Consider the following 22,317-nt stretch of genomic DNA (forward strand, 5'->3'; position numbering starts at 1 on the left):
TCTCTGATCATTTTAATTATGTATATTCTGAACTTCCTTTCAGACATTTCTTCTGCCATGCTATTGTTGGATTTTATTGATGTAGCATCTAGGTTTATTGGGACACTTACTTCCCTTGTTTTCTCATATTGCTCATGTATCTTTCCCTCTAGGAGTGCAAATCTGAGGTATTGCAGTTTCCCCCCTATAGATTTATAGTGTCCCTGCAGGTTTCCAATAATTCACCTTGAAGTGACAGATCAATATTAGCAGCACACCATACAAATAATATGCATCCTAAACTCCAGGAAACCCTTTATAAGATATTAAACATATTGTCTTAATAAACAGAGATTATGAGTTCAATTATTATCTACAACTTAAATTTCTTTTTTTTTTATTGTAAACAAATGGGATACATGTTATTTCTCTGTTTGTACATGGAGTAAGGCATATCATTTGTGTACATAAATTTACATAGGGTAATGTTGTTTGATTCATTCTGCTATTTTTCCCTTTTCCCCACCTCTCCCACCCCTCTTTTCCCCCTATACAGTACTTCCTTCCTCCATTCTTGCCCCCCTACTAACCCTAACTCTAACCCTAACACAAACCCCTCCCACCCCCATTATGTGTCATCATCCACTTATCAGCGAGATCATTCGTCCTTTGGATTTTTGAGATTGGTTTATCTCACTTAGCATGATATTCTCCAATTTCATCCATTTGCCTGCAAATGCCATAATTTTATTATTCTTTATGGCTGAGTAATATTCCATTGTATATATATACCACAGTTTCTTTATCCATTCATCAATTGAAGGGCATCTAGGTTGGTTCCACAATCTGGCTATTGTGAATTGAGCAGCTATGAAGATTGATGTGGCTGTATCTCTGTAGTATGCTGATTTTAAGTTCTTTGGGTATAGGCCAAGGAGTGGCATAGCTGGGTCAAATGGTGGTTCCATTCCAAGTTTTCTAAGGAATCTCCACACTGCTTTCCAGAGTGGCTGCACTAATTTGCATCCCCGCCACCAATGTATGAGTGTACCTTTCTCCCCACATCGTTGCCAACACCTGTTGTTGCTTGTATTCTTGATAATAGCCATTCTAATTGGGGTGAGATGGAATCTTAGGGTGGTTTTGATTTGCATTTCTCTTATTACTAGAGATGTTGAACATTTTTCCATATGTTTGTTGATTGCTTGTAGGTCTTCTTCTGTGAAGTGTCTGTTCATTTCCTTAGCCCATTTGTCGATTGGATTATTTGTATTCTTGGTGTAGAGTTTTTTGAGTTCTTTATAGATTCTGGAGATTAGTGCTCTATCTGAAGTATGATTGGCAAAGATTTTCTCCCACTCTGTAGGCTCTTTCTTCACATTGCTGATAGTTTCCTTTGCTGAGAGAAAGCTTTTTAGTTTGAATCTATCCCAGTTGTTTATTCTTGCTTTTATTTCTTGTGCTATGGGAGTGCTGTTGAGGAAGTCTGGTCCTAAGCCAACATGTTGAAGAACTGGACCTACTTTTTCTTCTATAGGATGCAGGGTCTCTGGTCTGATTCCGAGGTCCTTGATCCATTTTGGGTTGAGTTTTTGTGCACAGTGAGAGATATGGGTTTAGTTTCATTCTGTTGCATATGGATTTCCAATTTTCCCAGCACCATTTGTTGAAGAGGCTATCTTTTCTCCATCGCATATTTTTGGCCCCTTTGTCTAGTATGAGAAAATTGTATTTATTTGGTTTTGTGTCCATGTCCTCTATTCTGTACCATTGATCCACCTGTCTATTTTGGTACCAATACCATGCCATTTTTGTTACTATTGCTTTATAGTACAGTTGAAGTTCTGGTATTGTACTACCCCCAGCTTCATTTTTCCTGCAAAGGATTTCTTTAGCTATTCTGGGTTTCTTATTCTTCTAGATGAATTTCATGATTGCTTGCTCTATTTCTGTAAGGTACATCATTGAAATTTTAATTGGAATTGCATTGAATCTGTATAGCACTTTAGGTAGTATGGCCATTTTGACAATATTAATTCTGCCTATCCAGGAACATGGGAGATCTTTCCATCTTCTAAGGTTTTCTTTAATTTCTTTCATTAGTGTTCTGTAGTTCTCATTGTAGAGGTCTTTCACCTCTTTTGTGAGATTGATTCCCAATTATTTTATTTTTTTCGAAGCTATTGTGAATGGGGTAGTTTTCCTAACTTCTCTTTCTGAATATTCATCACTTACGTATAAAAATGCATTAGATTTATGAGCATTGATCTGATATCCCACTACTTTACTGAATTCACTTATGGGTTCTAAAACTTTTCTAGTGGAATTTCCTGGTTCCTCTAAGTATACAATCATATCATCAGCAAATAGGGATAGATTGAGTTCTTCTTTTCCTATTCATATCCCCTTAATTTATTTGGTCTGTCTAATTGCTCTGGCTAGAGTTTCAAGGACGATATTGAAAAGAAGTGGTGAAAGAGGGCAACCCTGCCTTGTTCCAGATTTTAGGGGGAATGCTTTCAGTTTTTCTCCATTTAGAATGATATTAACCATGGGCTTAGCGAAGATGGCCTTTACAATGTTAAGGAATGTTCCCACTATCCATATTTTTCCTAGTGTTTTGAGCATGAAGGGGTGCTGTATTTTATCAAATGCTTTTTCTGCATCTATTGAAATAATCATGTGATTCCTGACTTTAAGTCTGTTGATACGATGAATTACGTTTACTGATTTCCGAATGTTGAACCAACCTTGCATCCCTGGGATGAAACCCACTTGATCGTGGTGCACTATCTTTTTAATATGTTTTTGTATGCGATTTGCTAAAATTTTGTTGAGAATTTTTGCGTCGATGTTCATTAAGCATATTGGTCTAAAATTTTCTTTCCTCAATGTGTCTCTGTCTGGTTTAGGTACCAGGGTGATATTGGCTTCATAGAATGAGTTTGGGAAGGTTCCCTCTTTTATTTCATGGAATACTTTGAAAAGTATTGGAATGAGCTCTTCTTTAAAGGTTTTGTAGAATTCGACTGAGAACCCATCAGGTCCTGGACTTTTCTTTGTTGGTAGGCTTTTGATGACTTCTTCTATTTCATTACTTGAAATTGGTTTATTTAAATTGTGTATGTCCTCCTCATTTAGTTTCGGCAATTCATCTGTATCTAGAAACTTGTTGATGTCTTCGAAATTTTCTAATTTGTTGAAGTATAGATTTTCCAAATAGCTTCTAATTATGTTTTGTATTTCAATCGTGTCTGTTGTGATATTTCCTTGTTCATTCCGAATTTTGGTGATTTGGGTTTTCTCTCATCTTCTCTTTGGTAGTGTGGTTAAGGGTTTATCAATTTTGTTTATTTTCTCGAAGAAGCAACTATTTATATTGTCAATTTTTTTTATGTTTTTTTTTGTTTCAATTTCATTGATTTCAGCTCTGAGTTTAATTATTTCCTGTCTTCTAGTACTTTTGGTGTTGGTCTGTTCTTCTTTTTCTAGGGCTTTGAGCTGTAGTGTTAGGTCTTTTATTTGTTGAGTTTTACTTCTTTTATTGAATGCGCTCTATGAAATAAATTTTCCTCTAAGTACTGCTTTCATAGTGTCCCAGAGATTTTGATATGATGTTTCTTTGTTCTCATTTATCTCTAAGAATTTTTAATTTCCTTCCTAATATCTTCTGTTATCCATTCATCATATAATAGCATATTGTTTAATCTCCAGGTGTTGGAGTTATTTCTGTTTTTTACTCTTTCATTTATTTCTACTTTCAATCCATTATGATCTGATAGAATATAAGGCAGTGTCTCTATCTTCTTGTATTTGCTAACATTAGCTTTGTGGCATAATATATGGTCTATTTTAGAGAAGGATCCATGTGCTGCTGAGAAGATAGTGTATTCACTCTTCGTTGGATGGTATATTCTATAAATGTCCGTTAAGTCTAAATTATTGATTGTGTTGTTGAGTTCTATGGTTTCTTTGTTCAATTTTTGTTTGGAAGATCTGTCCAGTGGTGAGAGAGGTGTGTTAAAATCACCTAGTATTACTGTATTATGGTGTATTTGGCTTCTGAGATCGAGAAGGATTTGTTTGACATACATGGATGAGCCACTATTTGGGGCATAGATATTTATGATTGTTATGTCTTGCTGATTTATGCTTCCCTTAAGCAGTATGAAATGTCCTTCTTTTTCCTTTCTGACTAACTTTGGCTTGAAGTCCACATTATCTGAAATGAGGATGGATACCACAGCTTTTTTGCTGAGTCCATGTGTATGGTATGTTTTTCCCCATCCTTTCACCTTTAGTCTATGGGTATCTCTTTCTATGAGGTGAGTCTCTTGTAGGCAACATATTGTCGGATCTTTCTTTTTAATCCAATCTGCCAGTCTATGTCTTTTGATTGATGAATTCAGGCCATTAATATTCAGGGTTATTATTGAGATATGATTTGCATTCCCTGTCATTTGACTCATTTTATTTAATTGTTTATTTAATTTTGACACGACTGTTCCTCCTTTATTTGACAGTTCCTTTAGGATAGCTTCTCCCTTTGCTGATTTGCTTCTTTGTTTTTCATCTCTTCCTCGTGGAATATTTTGCTGAGAATGTTCTGTAATGCTGACTTTCTTTTTGTCAATTCTTTTAGCTTTTGTTTATCATGGAAGGATTTTATTTCATCGTCAAATCTGAAGGTAAGTTTTTCTGGGTATAAGATTCTTGGTTGGCATCCATTTTCTTTCAGGGCTTGGTATATGTTGTTCCAGGCCCTTCTTGCTTTTAAGGTCTGGATTGAAAATCTGGTGATATCCATATTGGTTTCCCCCTGAATGTAATTTGGTTCTTTTCTCTCACAACCTTTAATATTCTGTCTTTATTTTGTATGTTAGGTATTTTCATTATAATGTGCCTTGGTGTGGGTCTGTTGTAATTTTGTGTATTTGGAGTCCTATAAGCCTCTTGAACTTGATTTTCCATTTCATTCTTCAGATTTGGGAAATTTTCTGAAATTATTTCATTGAATACATGTTCATTCCTTTGGTTTGTGTCTCTAAGCCTCCTCAATCCCAATAATTCTTAAATTTGTCCTTTTCATGATATCCCGTAGTTCTTGGAGATTCTGTTCATGATTTCTTACCATCTTCTCTGTTTGTTCAACTTTGTTTTCAAGGTTAAATATTTTGTCTTCAGTATCTGATGTTCTGTCTTCTAGGTATTCTATCTTATTGGTTGTGCTTTCTTTGGAGTTCTTAATTTGGTTTATTGTTTCCTTCATTTCAAGGATTTGTGTTTGTTTTTTTTTCAATATGTCTAACTCTTTATTGAAATGATATTTTGCTTCTTGTATTTGCTCTTTTAACTGTCGATTGGTGCGATCATTCAATGCCTGCATTTGCTCTTTCATCTCATCGTTTGCTTCCCTTATCATGTTAATTATGTACACTCTGAACTCCCTTTCTGTCATTTCTTCTGCCTTGTTGTCATTTGATTTTATTGATGTAACATCTAGATTTGTTTGGGGCATTTTCTTCCCTTGTTTTCTCATATTGTTTAGGTATCAGTGGACTGCTGAGATGTTGCAGATTTTCTCTATTGACTTATAATGTCCCTGAAGATTTCTAGTATATCCTCTCTTAGCCTTTAGTTGCCTGAAGTCTTGGAGGAAGTTGATAATGTGGTGCTCCACAAGGAAGCTGCCTCTCTAAGGGTGGTGGCCTTCAGGTGGTGTATATTCCCTGCCAGTGGGCAGAGTTGCCTCCACTTGTTGACCAATGGTCATCCAAAGGGGAACTAGACTGCAGGCTGAGGCAAGGCCTGTTTGTGCCTGTGTCTCTGGTTTTACCGTCCTTGTGGGAAAACCTCACCCGGTGGGGAAGACTAACCGGGTGGGGAGGTCTTGCTGGTCAGTTCCCCTCCTGGAGGTTCCCCTCAATCCACAACTACTGCCTGGGCAGGGCAGCCTTCCCAGGCAATGTTCCCAGGGGCCTGGACCTACCTCCTGGGCCTGGAAGCCTTGCCCTTCGCAGACAAGTCTCCTTAGGCTGCCCCTCCTCAGAGAAGCTGCCCACAATCCTGGAACCTTCGCTCCGCACCTCAGCTTGTCTCTGTGCAGCTCTTCCATCGAAGCCCTCTAGGTCCCCAGACCATGTTTGCACCTAATTGCCTGGCTATGCGGCCCCTCCTCTGAGCAGCCACCTGGAACCTCGTACAGATGCTCTGAGCCCCAGGGACCCGCCACATGCCTCTTCCTCCAGGCAGCCACCCAGTGTTCTGTGTGGTCGCTTGGAGACCAAGCAACTCACTGCACCCCTCCTCCTCCTCAGGGCAACCCCTCCCCTCCCGTTGTTCAGAAGGTTGTTCTGAGTCCAAACAGCTCGCCGCGCAGCTCTTCCTCTGGGCAGCCACCGGAGCCCTGGCGGGTTGCTCCGAAACCAAGCGTTGTGCTGAGCGGCCTCCTGTACAAAGCTCCCAGTTTTCTGTGTTCACTGTTCCAGTGGGGGGAGGGGTGTCTTGCCACCTGGGGTGGGCAGTCTTCCTCTGCAATTTTCCCAGGGGCCCAGACCTACCTCCTGGACCTGGGAGCCTCACCCTTCGCAGACGAGTCTCCTTAGGCTGCCTCTCCTCAGAGAAGCTGCCCGCAGTCCTGGGACCTTCGCTCCGCTGCTCAGCTTGTCTCTGCAGCTCTTCCACTGAGAAGCCACCTATGTCCTGGGACCCTGCTCTGCACTTAATCGACGGGGTATGCGGCCCCTCCTCTGGGCAGCCACCGAAGCCCGGTGGGTTGCTCCGAGTTCAAGCGCTGTGCTGAGTGCCCTCCTCTACAAAGCTCCCAGTTTTCCATGTTCACTGCTCCAGTGGGGGGAGGGATGTCTCGTTGGGCAACTCTGCTTCACAAAGTTCCCTGGGTTCCAGGACTACCGCCCCATCCGGGACGCCTCCCAACGGGAGAGACTCACCCGGCGGCTCTGAGTTGGTTCCAAGTCTCTCAATATCTCCTCTTTTGAATCCTGAGTCCTGGAGCAACATGAAATGCAGCCACCCTCTAGTCCGCCATCTTGAAAACTTTATTTTAATATTTTGAAGCAAAGTATTTTATAGTCTCTTACTACTATGGGAGAGTTCTCCATTTATTTCTTCAATCTCAAAAATTTAATTTATATATACTTTAACTGATATTTGGTATGTATTTGCTTATGCTAGTTATTATTTTTGGAGATTTGTAACAGTGATCATTATATCATATCCTACTAGATTCCTTGTAACAACTTTTACTTGAAGATAACATTGCCTAGTATTGATACAGACACTGATGTTGTAGCTTTTTTTTAAATCTCTTTTTCATGGAATTTCTTTTTCCAACCATTTACTTTCAATCTATGCACACCTTCAGATCTAAAGTGAGTTTGTTGTGCTCAACAGAGATGGGTTCTATTATTATAGATATATTTTGTCAATCCATTTTTTTTTAAATATTGAGGTTTAATCTATTTAGATTTGAAGTAATGATTGAGGTGTTCTGGCAGGAGTATCAGTGTTCCCTGATGCAGCTATGGTCAGTGTTTGTCCAGTCTCAAATGTGGAGGTTCTCTGCAGACTCCTGATGGTCACCATGCCTAAAGTACCAAAGGAAAGAAATAAATGAGGAGAGAAAGTCATGCATCCATATAGTATAAAGGCAACACAGATTACAAGAGAGGCCCACAAACAAGAATAAAAAAGAAAAGAAAAGTTGAAGAATGTAAAGACCTTTCCTCTCAATCTTATTGGTGAAAAACTGCAGTGGTTTTCAAAATCATCTAGATCTCCCCAAAATGGGGTTTTCATCAAAGATACTTGTGAATTAGTTAAAAGGTATTTAGATAGATTTAGCAGTGAGCTGAAGCAGATGGAGTTACTTAACAACATCAAAGACAGGCAGGGAAGGTGTCATGATTCCCTGAAAACAGTCATCAAGTCGACAATTGAGAGCAAGTGACAGCAGTATGAAGTATATGTCCTGAGGTCCCAGGCATTTTAAATGCAAACAATCTGAAAACTTTAGTAAATGGAATTTTTATCTGAATAAGTTGCCAAACATTTAAAAGAGAAAATGTTGTGCTAATGATGCAGTTCCTAAAAGGCTAAGAGGAAACTATTTTAACCTTAGAAAAAAAATTTAGGGGAATTGGAACTAAAAGGTCAATGAAATACTCAGATGAAGAAATTACTCTGGTTTTCCAATTGTCTTTACTTGAGGTGAAAATAATTTGAGAACTGCAAGACACACTCATTAATTATGGTAAATTATTATTTAGATGTAAGTATTTGCTATTTATCTCATTTTGTTACATAATGAGAGTTCCATTTTCAGTTTAAAAATGATATGATTTTTATTTAAATATGAAGATTCCTTTTCATTTAAATTAAGTTGCTAAAATAGATATAAGGTGTATTAGTCTGTTTTCAATCACTATAATAAAATAACTCAGGCTAGGTTGCTCATTAAGAAAATAGTTTAATTTAGCTCATGGTTTTTGGATGCTGAAAGCCCACAAGTAGCATAGCATTGGTTCTGGCAAAGGCCTCTGAATGTATCAGTTTATAGTGAATGGCATTACAATCCATGCAGGAGTGTGTAGCAGAGGGTGATGAGGCAGGACACCAGAGAGTGGGGAGGGGTCAGTAATAACCTCTCAGTAGGCCCACCTTTTTAAGGTACTGACACCTCTTAATATCACCACATGGGGCACCAAGCTTCTAGTTCATGAGCTCTTTAGGGATACACTTAAACCATATCCAAACCATAGCAGAAGTGATCTTCTAAAAACATTTAATCTGCACTTCGTGCAGAGGAAAATTAATATGTGTGAGGATAGAAAGTGTTTTGAATTCTTTCCTCATGTGGTTTTATGGTTTCCCAATCTCCCAGTGAGGTGAATGCAGAGTAACCTGTTTTCTAAGAAGTTCCTGTGGACATTTTTTAAGTTGTGATAATAGTAAGAGATTGAAGACATGGAAACTATTTTCTTTCCTTATAAAATAGGGAAGAATTTGATAGGAAATTCATACTCACCAGTAGATTGTGTATTATCATTTATTTTTTCTGGTAAAGGTAAAAAGCAGAAGTAGTCTGTCTCTATGGTAATGTTGATCCTAACACTCTCATATCTTTTGAAAATGAGAATAAATGATTCAGGTTTGCTCCTTTGGATTATATATTGTTTTCTACTTTCCCTTTGTGAAAGTGTTAAGTTTCTAAGAGTTGAATTGACATCTAATAGTATTTCAAATGTCATGAAAAACATAGATATACTAGAATTTTGCTATTCACGAAATTGTTAAACGCAAGTATCCTTTATTGCATTTTTAAAAGAGGTGATGCAAATATTTTTGAGTACTTTAAAGAGTAGGAAAACTGTCTGTGTATGAGGTTAACTTGATATCAACTGTCTTGTTAAATTTATATAGTGTTATAGCTTTTTTACTTCTAAAAATTGAAAATAAAATTTAATTAAAAAATTTAAAAAATTAAGTAATGATTGATAGAGGACAGTTTTTAAAAAATCTCTTTCATGTAATTCTGTGGCCTGTTTCCTTAGAGTTGGTTACATGAGATTTATTTTATTCCTTTGAATGAACTTTGTCTTCCTGTTTCTTTGTATGTCTTCTGATCTTTTGTTGAAAATTGGGTATTTGAAGAGACATCCAACTCTCTCATGTTTGATCATGGCCCTACATAGGTGATAACCTATATTAACCAGACTGGTGCAAAATCTCAATGTCTTCTTAATTCTTTTCTGGGTTGTATCTTTTCTGGGCCTATTTTTTATACTCTCCAAATCTTTCATAAGAACAGTTGCATTTATGTGTCTTCATTTCCATAGTTGTCTCAATTCTACTTCTTGGAATCTTAGATATTCTATTGTATTCTACTACTCAGACCAATAGAGTAATGGTATCAGAGGAAGGGATGACGTCAGGGAAATAGGAAGTACTGGGGATTGAAATGAAGAAAATATTGTAATAAACATTTATGAGTATATCAAAGTGAACCCTACTACTACTACTACCCTACTATTAGGTACAACTGTAATGCACTAATAAAAACATAAAAAATGATCTTTTGCTTTTGGAGACCTAAAAGTCTGAAATACTGTGGAAATTCTCTTGTATTATAAAACTCACTATCACTTTCTGATGCCTCCAACCTGATATCCTAATTATTCCATAATTTTTGTCAGTACCCTACATCAGGTAGGATGGAGCTCAGTCACTTTAGTAGCCCTGGGACAAGTTAGAATACTGCAAGAAAGCTTTCCTTTTCTCATTCCATTCTGAGATAGGGACCACAAGTTGGGAAGTTTTCTTCTAACTGTGCTATACCATGCCAGGGAGGTGGTAGGGGAAGATTGAATAATGGCGGCAGAGAATTACCTTTGAGTTTGGTATATTTTTGTTATTTAGTTAGCTGTTTGCTTTACTGGTGAATCTTGCAAATTAGTTCCTACAGTTCCCACAAAGATACTCTTGTCTGTCAGTTATTTATTTGGTATTTCTATGGAGTAATCAGGTCGGGAAACATTCTAGCCTGCCATCTTGCAGACCTAATCTATCATCTTGCTAAAGCCACCAGGTGGGATTTTTATAGATTTTTTTTTTTATTGAGTTGAAGAACATTCCCACTACTTAGTTTGCTTACAATTTATATTATCCATAGTGTTTTATAAAGCATTTCTATTTATCTGTTTATAGAATCAGATAATTTGCTTCTTTAGCTTTGAAATGAGGTTTACATAAATTTTTCATTATTAAATGAGCATGTACAACTGCAAAAATCCACTTGATTGTCATGAATTATTATTTTTATACATCCAGAATTTGATTTTCTGATATTTGGTTGTGTGTTTTTATATCAATGTTCATGGAAGATCACAGTACATAGTATTTCCTTCTTGTGAGATCTCTGCCTGGTTTTGGTCTTAGTGTAATGCTGTATGTAGAAGATATTATAAAGAAGTTGTTTAATTTCTGTCCTACATATTTTTTAAATTCACCTGTAAATGCATCTTGGCTTTGTGTTCTCTGTTTTGAAAAATTATTAATTATTGACTTACGTTTGACATAGAGAAGTATATTCATATTACCTGTCTTTCCTTGTTTTAGTTTGGCAAATCATATTTTTTCAAAAGATTAATCATTTTTTTCTAGTTTATCACATTTATGGGCAAATGATTGTTTTTAATATTCTTTTATTATCTTGCTAATTTCCCTGGGAGTAGAAGTGATGATCTCTCCATTCATTATGGTAGTAATAATTTATGACTGATTTTTTAGATTAATTAAACTTGCTAGAAGTTTATAAATTTTATTTACATTTTCAAAGAAGAACTTTACATGTTGTTGATTTCCCTACTTATTATCATAATTTCAATTTCATTATTTCTTTTCAAAAGTTATTATTTTAGTTCTTTGCTTTTTCTTATTTAGTCTTATTCTCTTGTGTTTCTAGTTCACTGAAGTTAAAGTTTAGAGTATTGGTTTTAGGTCTCATCTCTTTTCAAGTATGTGAATGTGATGCTCAATTATTTTTTTTTAAATCTAGGCACTGCCTTTACTGTATCATAGAAATATTGATAAGTTCTATTTTAATTTTTTGTTTAGTTTGAAATATTTCTTTACTTTTAAGACTTCTTGTTTGATTCTTGTTTTGATTTTAAATACAATATTTAATTTCTAAATATTTGGGGATTTACTACTTACACTTATTTTATTGATTTCTGCTTTAGTTCCTGTTAGGGGCTATGCTGTGCGGACTACGCCAGGATGGCACCTGGCAGCCAGCCAGAAGTTGCTTTGATCACATTGGAGGTGAGGTTGATTAACATAAGCACACCCAGGTGATTTGTCATTGGCCGTATCCAACTAAGTCCACGCACATAACGCGTGCACAGGTGTTCCCGAGTGCTCCTGATCATGCCTGCTCGTTTTGACCTTTACCATGATTTGGCAGCTTAGCTCCTTGCCTAATCTTTGCCCTACCCTTTACCTCCTGGAGGGGATATAAGCCGGCTCTCCTCGAGCACCGGGGTTCAAGGTTCGAGGTCCCAGGTTCAAGGTTGGAGGTTCCAGGTTCAAGGTTCCAGTTCCCGGGTTTCCTGATACATCAATAAACCATTCTGAATTCAAGAGCCTCCCTATTCTTTTGTCCCCCGCACCAAATTGACTCTGCTGGACGGCGTCAAATGGTGGCCCATATGGGGCATTCTGAGTTCGTCTCCCCTCCCGAGAACTTAGTGAGTAGTGAGGTAAGCTGCAGCCCCTGTCTCTAAGGCACTTAGATGCTCAAGATAGCTGGCCAGGTAGTGACGTGCAAAAGTGCGTGTATTTTGTGTTGTTTGTGTGTTTGTCAAATTCAAGAGTCTTGCTCTAAGTAGCAAGGTAAACTGAGGTCCTTTCTCTCTGAGGCAGTTAGGTGCTCAGGTAAGCTGAGGCCCTGTCTCTCTGAGGCAGTTAGGTGCTCAGGATAGCTGGCCAGAGTAAGCTGAGCCCCTGTCTCCAGGGAAGTTAGGTGCTCAGGTAAGCTGAGACCCTGTCTCTAGGGCAGTTTGCTGCTCAGGTAAGCTGGGCTCCTGTCTCTAGGGCAGTTAGGCACTCAGGTAAGTTGAGGCCCTGTCTTTCTAAGGCAGTTAGGCACTCAGGATAGCTGCCCAGGTGATGAAATATAAAGGAGCTCCAGAGTGCGTGTATTTAGTGTTGTTTGTGTGTTTGTACTACTGTTAGTGTGGTCTTTGTTTGTCCTTATCAAATTTATTTATTAGAAAAGATAGGTTCAGAAATATCACAAAATCAGTCTGAAGGGATAATTCAAAAAGGAGGCATAAAAATATATTACGAGAAGGAGAAGAAGTGCTAGAAGAGATTGAGGAGGAAGCTAGCTGGAGTAGCCAAAAATAGGAAGGAGGTTCTGAGGAGGAAGGAGATACTGGGGAGGAACTAGAAAATAGGCGAGTTAACACTGCAGAGTTGCTAAAAGGCAGGAAAGATCATGAGATAATTACCCCTCAAATCCCCGTTATGATAAAAGGTGGGAGGACCCGACATTTTGTGGGCAGTCTTGTCAGCCTTGTTGTGGTGGAGTCCCAAGTGATACTGGGGATCACTGGGACCCTGTGGAAGGCCCATTAAGACTGTCCTGCCCAGTCTTGGCGGATGGTCAGGGGCAGCAATTTCATCAGGCCCTAGAATTTAAAACAGTAAAAAATCTTAAAGAGGCAGTTGCTACTTTTGGGCCCCAAGCTCCGTTTACCATGAGTAAGGTGGAATCCATCACAACACTTAATCTGACTCCTAGTGATTGGGCGAGTATGTGTTGAACAGTTTTGCATGGTGGACAATATTTAATGTGGAAAGTAACCAATCAAGAGCTCTGTGCAGAGATGGGTCATGGAAAAGCAGTCGCAGGTTTCCATCAATGAAACCTGGATATGTTGCTGGGACAAGGACCATACGCTGAACAACAGCAACAAATTACGTATGATCCAGTGGTCTATCTTCAGATAGCTACCGACGCTGTTAGAGCGTGGAAAACATTACAAGGTCATGGGGACTTGCAAGGGCAATTATCCAAGGTTGTACAGGGCTCAAATGAACCATATGCAGAGTTTGTAGACTGCCTGTTACAAACAGCAGGCATAGTGTTTGGGGATTCAGAACAAGCAATGCCTTTAATAAAACAGCATATGAACAAACTAATAAATGGTGCAGGGAAGCAATTAGCCCATGGAAAAATAAGGATCTCAATACCTATTTAAAAATATGCAGAGATATTAATGAGTCAGCTATACAGGGTCAAGTACTAGCAGCTGCTGTTACCCAAAGAGTAGCTCAAGCTATGGGGGCCAAACCCAAAAGCTGTTTTTCATGTGGACAGCCAGGACATTTTAAAAGGGACTGTCCAAACCCAAGTCATAGTACATACAAAAAAATGCCTGGAATATGTCCAAAATGTAAAAAAGGAAAACATTGGGCAAGTGAATGTAAATTTGTAATTAACATTGAAGGAAAACCACTCCCAAAATATTGCAACTGCTAGAAGAAAACAGAGTCAATACTCCATCATATGAATACAGGCATCAACTTCCTCAAGATAGTTCCTACACCTTAAGAAATAAAATCAAGAATCAGTAAGTTGGAGGCACAGCAGAGGAAATAAAAGTAAAGAAAGAGCCTATGGAATGAGATAAATCTTTGTCAGCTACTCCTCTGACAGGGGATTAATATCCAGATTATATAAAGAACTAAAAAAAACTCAATGCCAAAAACAAATAGCTCAATTAATAAACAGGCAAAAGAATAAACATAAATATCTCAAAAGAAGAAATACAAATGGTCAATAAATAAATGAAAATGATGTTAAGCATCTCTAGTAATTAGCAAATCACTATAAAATTTCATCTTACTCCAGTCAGAATGGTAATTATCAAGAACACAAATAATAATTAATCCTGGCAAAGATGTGGGGGAAAACAATACACCCCTATATTTTGGATAGTACTGCAAATTAACACAAACACTCTGGAAAGCAGTGTAGAGATTCCTAAGGAATAAAACAAAAACAAAAAATAGAAAGAGGAATGGAGCCACCATATGAACCAGCTAAACCACTCCTTGGTATGTATTTAAAAGATCTAAAATCAGCATATTATAGCAATACAACCAAGTCAATATTTACAGCAGCATAATTCACAATAGCCAAGATATGGAATCAACCCAGATGCTCATCAATAAATGAATTAATCAAGAAAATGTAATATATGTACAAAATGGAGTTTTACTCTTCCATAAAGAAGAATAAAATAATGGTTTTTGCCTATAAATGGATGGAAATGGGAAAAATCATGCTAAGCAAAATAAGCCAGACTGAGTCAACTAAGTGTTGAGTGTTTTCTTTCATTTGTGGAAGCTAGAGCACAATAAAGGAAAGAGGGTGATTGAAGAGAGGATCAGATCTCACAAAAATACACAGATCTGTGGAGTAGAAGAAATAGAATGAGTGAGGGAGAAAGTAAAGGAAAGGGGATAATAAATGGAATGAATTTAACAAATTGTTATATTCATATATAAAGGTAACAAAAGGAATTTCACTTGTATGTATATATAAAAGAAACAATGTTTAGGAGAGGAGGGAAATTAAGGGGAGGGTGGAGGAAAGGATAGGAGGGGAATGGGGAAAGAAATAAAATTTTGGCATGTATGATTGTCAAAATGAACCTAGTTACTGTGTATAATTATGAGGCTCTAATAAAAAATTTAAAAATAGAATTAATAATTCCATTACTTAATTAAATTAAAATTTGTTATAGTCAATTAGTAACAAAAGGACCCTAGATATTCATATATATGTGTTTATATGTGTCTGCATATATACGTAATATATACACTTGCATATATATTTATTTTAAGATGTGAAAATCATCATGAGCAAAAAATGTTGATAGTTTTTCATGTCAAAACACAGAAAGAAAATAGCTCCATATTTATGACTGCAGATTAGCATAACAAGCTAATGGATACCTATAAGAGGTTAGTACTGTATCAAAAAGTCAAAGAGTAAGAAAGGTAACTAATAAAATATATCCTCCATTGAAGTCTATCTAAGCTAAGTGGCAAACTTAGTATTGGTGATCCTTCATTTTTATAGAAATATAGGGGATTATATTTCCAAAGAGTCTTTCTCTATAAAATCCTTATTCTGCACATACAGAATGTCAAAATTTCCATTCACATTTTAACACTATAGCTACATGTTTATTTGCTCTCTTTATAATTACTTGGAGGATAATTGGTACCATAAAAGTATAGATTTATCATCTTATGGTGTTCTTCTCATTTTTAATCATGCATTTATGACCTTGCATTTAGCTAGGAGTTTATTATTACGCATTTATAAGCAGCCAACAAAACAGTAAATTATGCATTTGAATGCCCTGCTGACTGACATTTTTTAAAGTTCCCAGGATGTTCTTTTTTTCTATAATAGAAATGTGCTGGAAGTACCCAAGGTATGAAATCTGATTCCCATTTAAATGTTGTTGAGAGGAAACTGCCAAGAGTTCTCATTAATATTTCATGGCCTAAGTATGCTATACTTTGACACTGCCCATCTTGTAGTCATTTGTCCTACTTAAGAGCACCTTATAATTAGACAGATATACTGTGATAGATGCATTAAACTTGATTTTACCTCACTGCATCTTCACAAGGATAATTGTGATGTATTAAATAATTTGTAAGTGTGTTGTAAGTGTGTATATATACTATCATAGAAACCACTAAGCATATGACAATTTGGCATTAGGCCTAAAAATCAACCATATGCTTTCTCAATAATTATTATGCAAGATTTGAGCAAAATTAAATGCATGATATATTTATATAAGCTTTTATGTAATTCAAGAGAATTCATTTAAAAATGGAGATCCAAAATAGCCAGGATAAAATCAGTACAGTGAAGTTAAGTCTGCTGAAAGAAGTAGGTACTTGGGGAGAAACATGATTGTACCAACAGGGCTATGATCTCAAGGTAATAAACTGAGAGGAAATTCAGCAAAGCCTGTGCACATTCTTTCTTGTTTCTTTGTATGAAGGACATTCTTTTCTCCAGATAGGGACAGGACTCTGCTTACATAGCAATCTTTGGGGGGGAAAAAAAAGGGAGAAGGTCAGAGAGTCACTTCCAAGGTACCATATTTAGGGTACTGTTTTCTGAGCCCCAACACAGTTATTATATGTGTGATTTTCCTAATTACATGCCCAAACAAAAAATGATTGAACTTTTAATGAGGATTAGATATGACAATATAAAAATGAATAAAAGAACAAATGCTGCTTCCATTATTTATAAGTGATTTAAGAGGAAAATACTATTATCTTAGAGGTGGAACAGCGTTAAATATATGCCAATAAAATGATCTCATCTGTATAAATTTACTTTATGTTGTTTTAATTAAAGGAAGCTAAAAGTAATTCCTGTAGTAATTATTACTTTATATAATGCAGAAAATCTGGGAGATCTACATCCAGATAATTTTTTTTGTTTAAACCAAAAGTATTTTATATATTATGCCTTTCATTGAGATTCAAATTAATTTTATTAAAAGACATATCAATCTCAATTTTAGTTTTATATATATGTATATAATAAATATATATATATACATATATATAGTTTATATATACATAAAAAGTAATCTCATTGTTTGAAGTTGTTGTAAACATCTGAACATTCTACTATTATTGGTGTTTGATATATATCACAGCATGAAAAAAAATTCAAAATTTAGTGTAATCTTGTTCAGTTCTGAAAGTCTATATGTCTTTTTAAAAGCTATACTAGGATCATCTGGGGGTTTGCAGAATGATATAAAAGGTGTACTATGTCAGTTTAATACTTTGAGGCTGGTATTACTAAATTAACCTGTGAATTATTTATCCCTCCTCCTGTGAGAAATAAAGGCTATTTAATCATTTTCTTTAGATGTTATTTCGAATTTATAGATGGAAATTGATATAACCTAGTCTCACTCTTGTCAACTATTACATTATGACAACTATTTAAAAAATCTCAGTACCAAAGAAACAAACTAACAACAAAAGGTCAATTAGATTTATATAAATTTATATTTATATATATATTTATATATATATATTTATATATATATATTTATATAAATTTATATTTATATATATTAGATTTATATAAATTTATATTTATATATATTAGATTTATTCAAATTTATAGACTAAATTAAAATATTGGTTTTAAAGTAAGTTGCTGTTATATTTTATGAAAAATCAGAATCTTGTGTAAAATTTTTACTAATTAGTTAAAATTTTCTTTGTCTTTTATTTTTAAACTTCAGATAAAACCTCCATAAACAAATGCTGTACTGAGCACAGATATTAATTGGGACAAATTTCAATTTTTCTCTAAATTAGAGCAGGAAGGGATGATAAATTATGATTTTCAGATTATTACTTTTTTTTAGTTGTAGATGGACACTTTCATTTTTATTTATTTATTTTGATTTGGTGCTGAGGATCAAATCCAGTGCCTCATATGTTCTAAGCAAGCACTCTACCACTGAACTGTATATAACCCCAGCCCAGACTATCACTTCTAATGTTGTCTTGGTAACAAACTTACTATTTTCTCCAGTTTCTTAAATTTTCAGGTGTTACATATCACAAAGCTAAATTGATAACACAATCTGATTTCCTTATAAATCAGCACAACTTAATTAGTGAACTTAAAAAAACAAAACAAAACAAAAGATCCCACATTCACATGAAGGATTGTTGAGACAGATTTAATGCAATACTTCAAAAAAACTTCGGCAAAAAAAGAGCAATGTACATGTTGAAGGGTTATGGAAAATAATATTCCTATGAGATAGTCTCTGAAGAAAAGGGGAGAGAGGTGCAGCTTCAAGCAACTCTTTTATGTAACTAGCATTAAGAATTGGGGTTCCTGTCTGAGTTCGGAAGCACCTTTCTCTTCAAATTAGGATGTAAAAATGAATAATATTGTATGTGTATTTGGAATCGGTAAAAATACCTGAGTGATTTGTTCCTTGCTAATGATAAAGCTTGGGTGAGGGTCAACAACACACTTTGCTGGGATGTGGTAACTGGGGGTAAGGGAGAAAACTCTAATACCTGGGTGAGGACAAAAGGAGAATTTTCTGTAGCGTTTCCTTGAATTATATCATACAAAGGAATGGGATAATGAAAGGGATCCAAATGTGCAAAAAGAGGAGTTTTTGCAGTGTTTATGTAGGGGTCCCTGAGATTCCCATAAATGGGGTATTTGATTTAAATGTATATCCATGCCATTCACTCAAGAGTAAAAGTCTTGCCCCACTATTGATCACAAATGGCCATCCCTGTGATCCAGAACTCCTTGGATGTACCATCTGAGGTGGCAGGGACTATGGAGCCTGGTTGTCATTCCAACAACTAGGTGAATGGAACATGCCAATCAGGTGACTGTACCAGGGGAAAGGGTGCCCTATCCTGGGGACAATCCACCTTCCAATGTTCCCATTGTCCACACTTGGGACAGGGTCTGGAGGGGGACCTTGAGTTAGGACAGGCTTATGCCCAGTGTCCATTTTGCCCACATCAGAAGTAGGGTCCAGGAAGTATATTGGTGGGGTCATGAGTCATGAAGATATTAGGATGTCAGGTGGAGCCATGAGCCACAGGGGCTTTCCTTAGACTCTGGTGGGCAGAGGCCAGGAGCTGATATTTAATTTTAAGATGTTGCTCTTTCTCCCTTTTGACCTCATCTTCCCCATTTTTAAAACTTTGAAAGCTGTTTCTAAAAGTAACTACTGAGGAGACTCAGGATCCTTCTCTAACTGAATGAGTTTCTTGCAAATGTCAGGTGCAGACCCGCTGTTAAAGTTAAAATGAAGAAAAAGATTGCCACCAGGACGTGATGTCCAAATTTTTATACTTGGTTATGGCCTCAGTAAGTCGGGTCAAAAATAGGGCAGGATTTTCATCAGGTCCCTGTGTAATTTCCCTTTTCTTTTCCCAATTAACATGAGTGTGACATTTTTTTGTCATTCCTTCAAGGATGAAAGTGACCATGTGTTGGAACCTGAGGACACCAGGATCTTGAGGCTGATAAGTCAAATCAGGATCCACTGCAAGGATAGCACCATTTGCTACTGGATGGATATCAGGGTTTTGACCATGTAACAGATCCACTTAATCTTCAGTGGCCTGCCAAATGTGGGCACATTCATAGTTGGTCAGGGTGGATGTTAATATATAGTAACATCTTCCCAAGAAAGGTGGTAGACCTGAATCAAATGGGTGAACTCCTTCCTACATTTAGCAGGGTTTTCAGAAAAATATTCCAATCTATCCTCTGTTTGGGACATATCTGTCATGGAGAAGGGAACATGGACCTGGACTGTACCTTCAGCTTCTGTAACCTCCTGAAGAGGAAACATATTTTCTGCTGGGAGATTTTTAGACCTTGTATAGGGTGGGGATGGCAGGGGAGAGGAAGAACTTGTGTGTGGAGTCTGAGGAAGTGGATCTGATGGTGGGGCAGCAGGACTCTGTAAGAGTGATCTATGGGAGCAGTGGGACTTTTTGGAGGGGAACTTGATGAGGCAGCAGTGGAATTTTGGGGAGGGGGACCTGATGTGAGGGCTGTGGGACCCCTGAGTCTGTAAGAAGGAGGTTGATCTGTTATTTCTGGGGTTGTAAATGAGGAAGAGAGTTGTAAGTCTGTAAAAATTAATTGCAAAGTAGGACAAGGTTTTTAAGATGAGGGTTTTGAATAAAGGACAAGAAAGACTTCAAGATACGGGACCTCATACATTTGCCATTTTGCAATAAATATTTTTTTTAATTTTTGGAGAATTTCTTGATCAAAGGTTCCATATTTGGGACATCGGTGTGGATTTTCTTATTTGTATTGTGGCCAAATTTGAGTTCTGAGCTTAACGAGGCATTTGATTTTGAGGTCAGTTTAGTAGAAAAGCTTCTTAAAATTACTAAACCAAAGGGGAGTCCTATGGATTTAACTGGCTGATTTCCATATTAGGGAGGTGTGATTCGGGTGTCAGATTGAAAACAAAGCATCCTCTGGATTGTTTCCAACACCAACTGAAAGATACCAGAAAATGGGGGAAATCTTCACCCTGATTTAAATGGTGGGGGAACTCCTGGGGTCCCAAACAGGCCAAAAGGAGAAGTTTCTGCTAGAGACCGGGTGGATGAATGGATGAATGGATAGATGGACAGACAGATGGATGGACTGATGGACAGATTGATGGAGTTTTACCTCTCTGGAGAATTTAATGTTTTTTTTTTTTTTTTTTTTTTGTTTTTTTATAGATATAGACGCAAAAATTCTTTTTTTTTATTTTTTATTTTATTTTTTTACATAGGGCAATGATGCTTATTTTTTTCCCTTCCCCCCACCCCTCCCACCCCTCTTTTCCCTCTATACAGTCCTTCTTTCCTTCATTCTTACCGCTCTCCTTATCCCTAACCCTAAACCTAACCCTAAACCTAATGCTAACCCCTCCCACCCCCCATTATATGTCCTCATCCGCTTATCAGCGAGATCATTCGTCCTTTAGTTTTTTGAGATTGGCTTATCTCACTTAGCATGATATTCTCAAATTTTGTCCATTTGCCTACAAATGCCATAATTTTATCATTCTTCATTACGGAGTAATATTCCATTGTATATATATGCCACAGTTTCTTTATCCATTCATCAACTGAAGGGCATCTAGGTTGGTTCCACAATCTGGCTATGGTGAATTGAGCAGCAATGAACATTGATGTGGCTGTATCTCTGTAGTATGCTGATTTTAAGTCCTTTGGGTATAGGCCAGAATAGCTAAAGCAATCCTCAGTAGCAAGAGCGAAGCAGGGGGTATTGCAATACCAGATCTTCAACTCTACTACAAAGCAATAGGGGAAGGGTTAGTGTTGGGGTTGTAGCTTCTCTGCTCATTACAACTGGGAAGCATAGACAGAGAGGGGAAGGGGTCACAGGGAACATGCTTTTTGCAGTATATGTCCCCAGTGACTCATTTTGTCTTGCCATACCCAGCCTGACTACAATTGCCACCTAGTTAATCCATTCAAACTATGATGGGCTGATTAATATTATAGCTCCTATGATCTAATCATTGAGCCTCTTAATATTATCGAATTAATATAGGATATTTGGGGTACACCTCATGTTCAAAACATAACATTTTGCCCCTGACCTCCAAAAACTCACGTTCATCTCACAATACAAAATGTATTTTATATATCTCCAAGAGTTCCCATAGTCTTAAAAGTTCCAGCACTACCCATAAGTCCAATTCCAAAAAATCATTTGATACTCAAGGCAAACTCTTGACTGAGGGCACCTGTTAAAACAAAAGCAAGATATATACATATACATATATTCAATATTTCATGACATAGGATAGACCTTCGCATCCACAAAGGAGGAATAATGATATAGAAAAAATGGATGGAACCAAAATAAGCCCATAATTCAGTCAGGAAAATATTTTCTATAACTCCACCTCTAGCATCTGGAACACACTGTAGTGAGACGTAATCACCAAAGGGCTTGGACTGCCCTACCTCTTTGATGTTACTGATTATAGCCCACATGAGCTCCATTTTAGTTTGGATTTCTCTGCAGCTAGCAGTTTTTCTTGGTAGACAGTTGACATTACTGGCATATTTTAATTCTTGGGATCTCCATTTCTTCATCATTTTCACCTTTATGTCTTCTTACATTGCCCACTTTGGGGCAGTCCACAGAAA

The 22,317-nt window shown here is 36.9% G+C and overlaps 1 pseudogene; it reads left to right on the forward strand.

Annotated features, from left to right (window-relative positions):
* LOC124971543 (translation machinery-associated protein 16-like) overlaps positions 1-8,158 on the forward strand; it is a 23,686-nt pseudogene extending 15,528 nt beyond the window's left edge.
* The last annotated feature ends 14,159 nt before the right edge of the window (positions 8,159-22,317 follow it).

This window comes from Sciurus carolinensis, chromosome X (genome assembly GCF_902686445.1).
Source record: "Sciurus carolinensis chromosome X, mSciCar1.2, whole genome shotgun sequence".
In the NCBI taxonomy this organism is placed as follows: domain Eukaryota; kingdom Metazoa; phylum Chordata; class Mammalia; order Rodentia; family Sciuridae; genus Sciurus; species Sciurus carolinensis.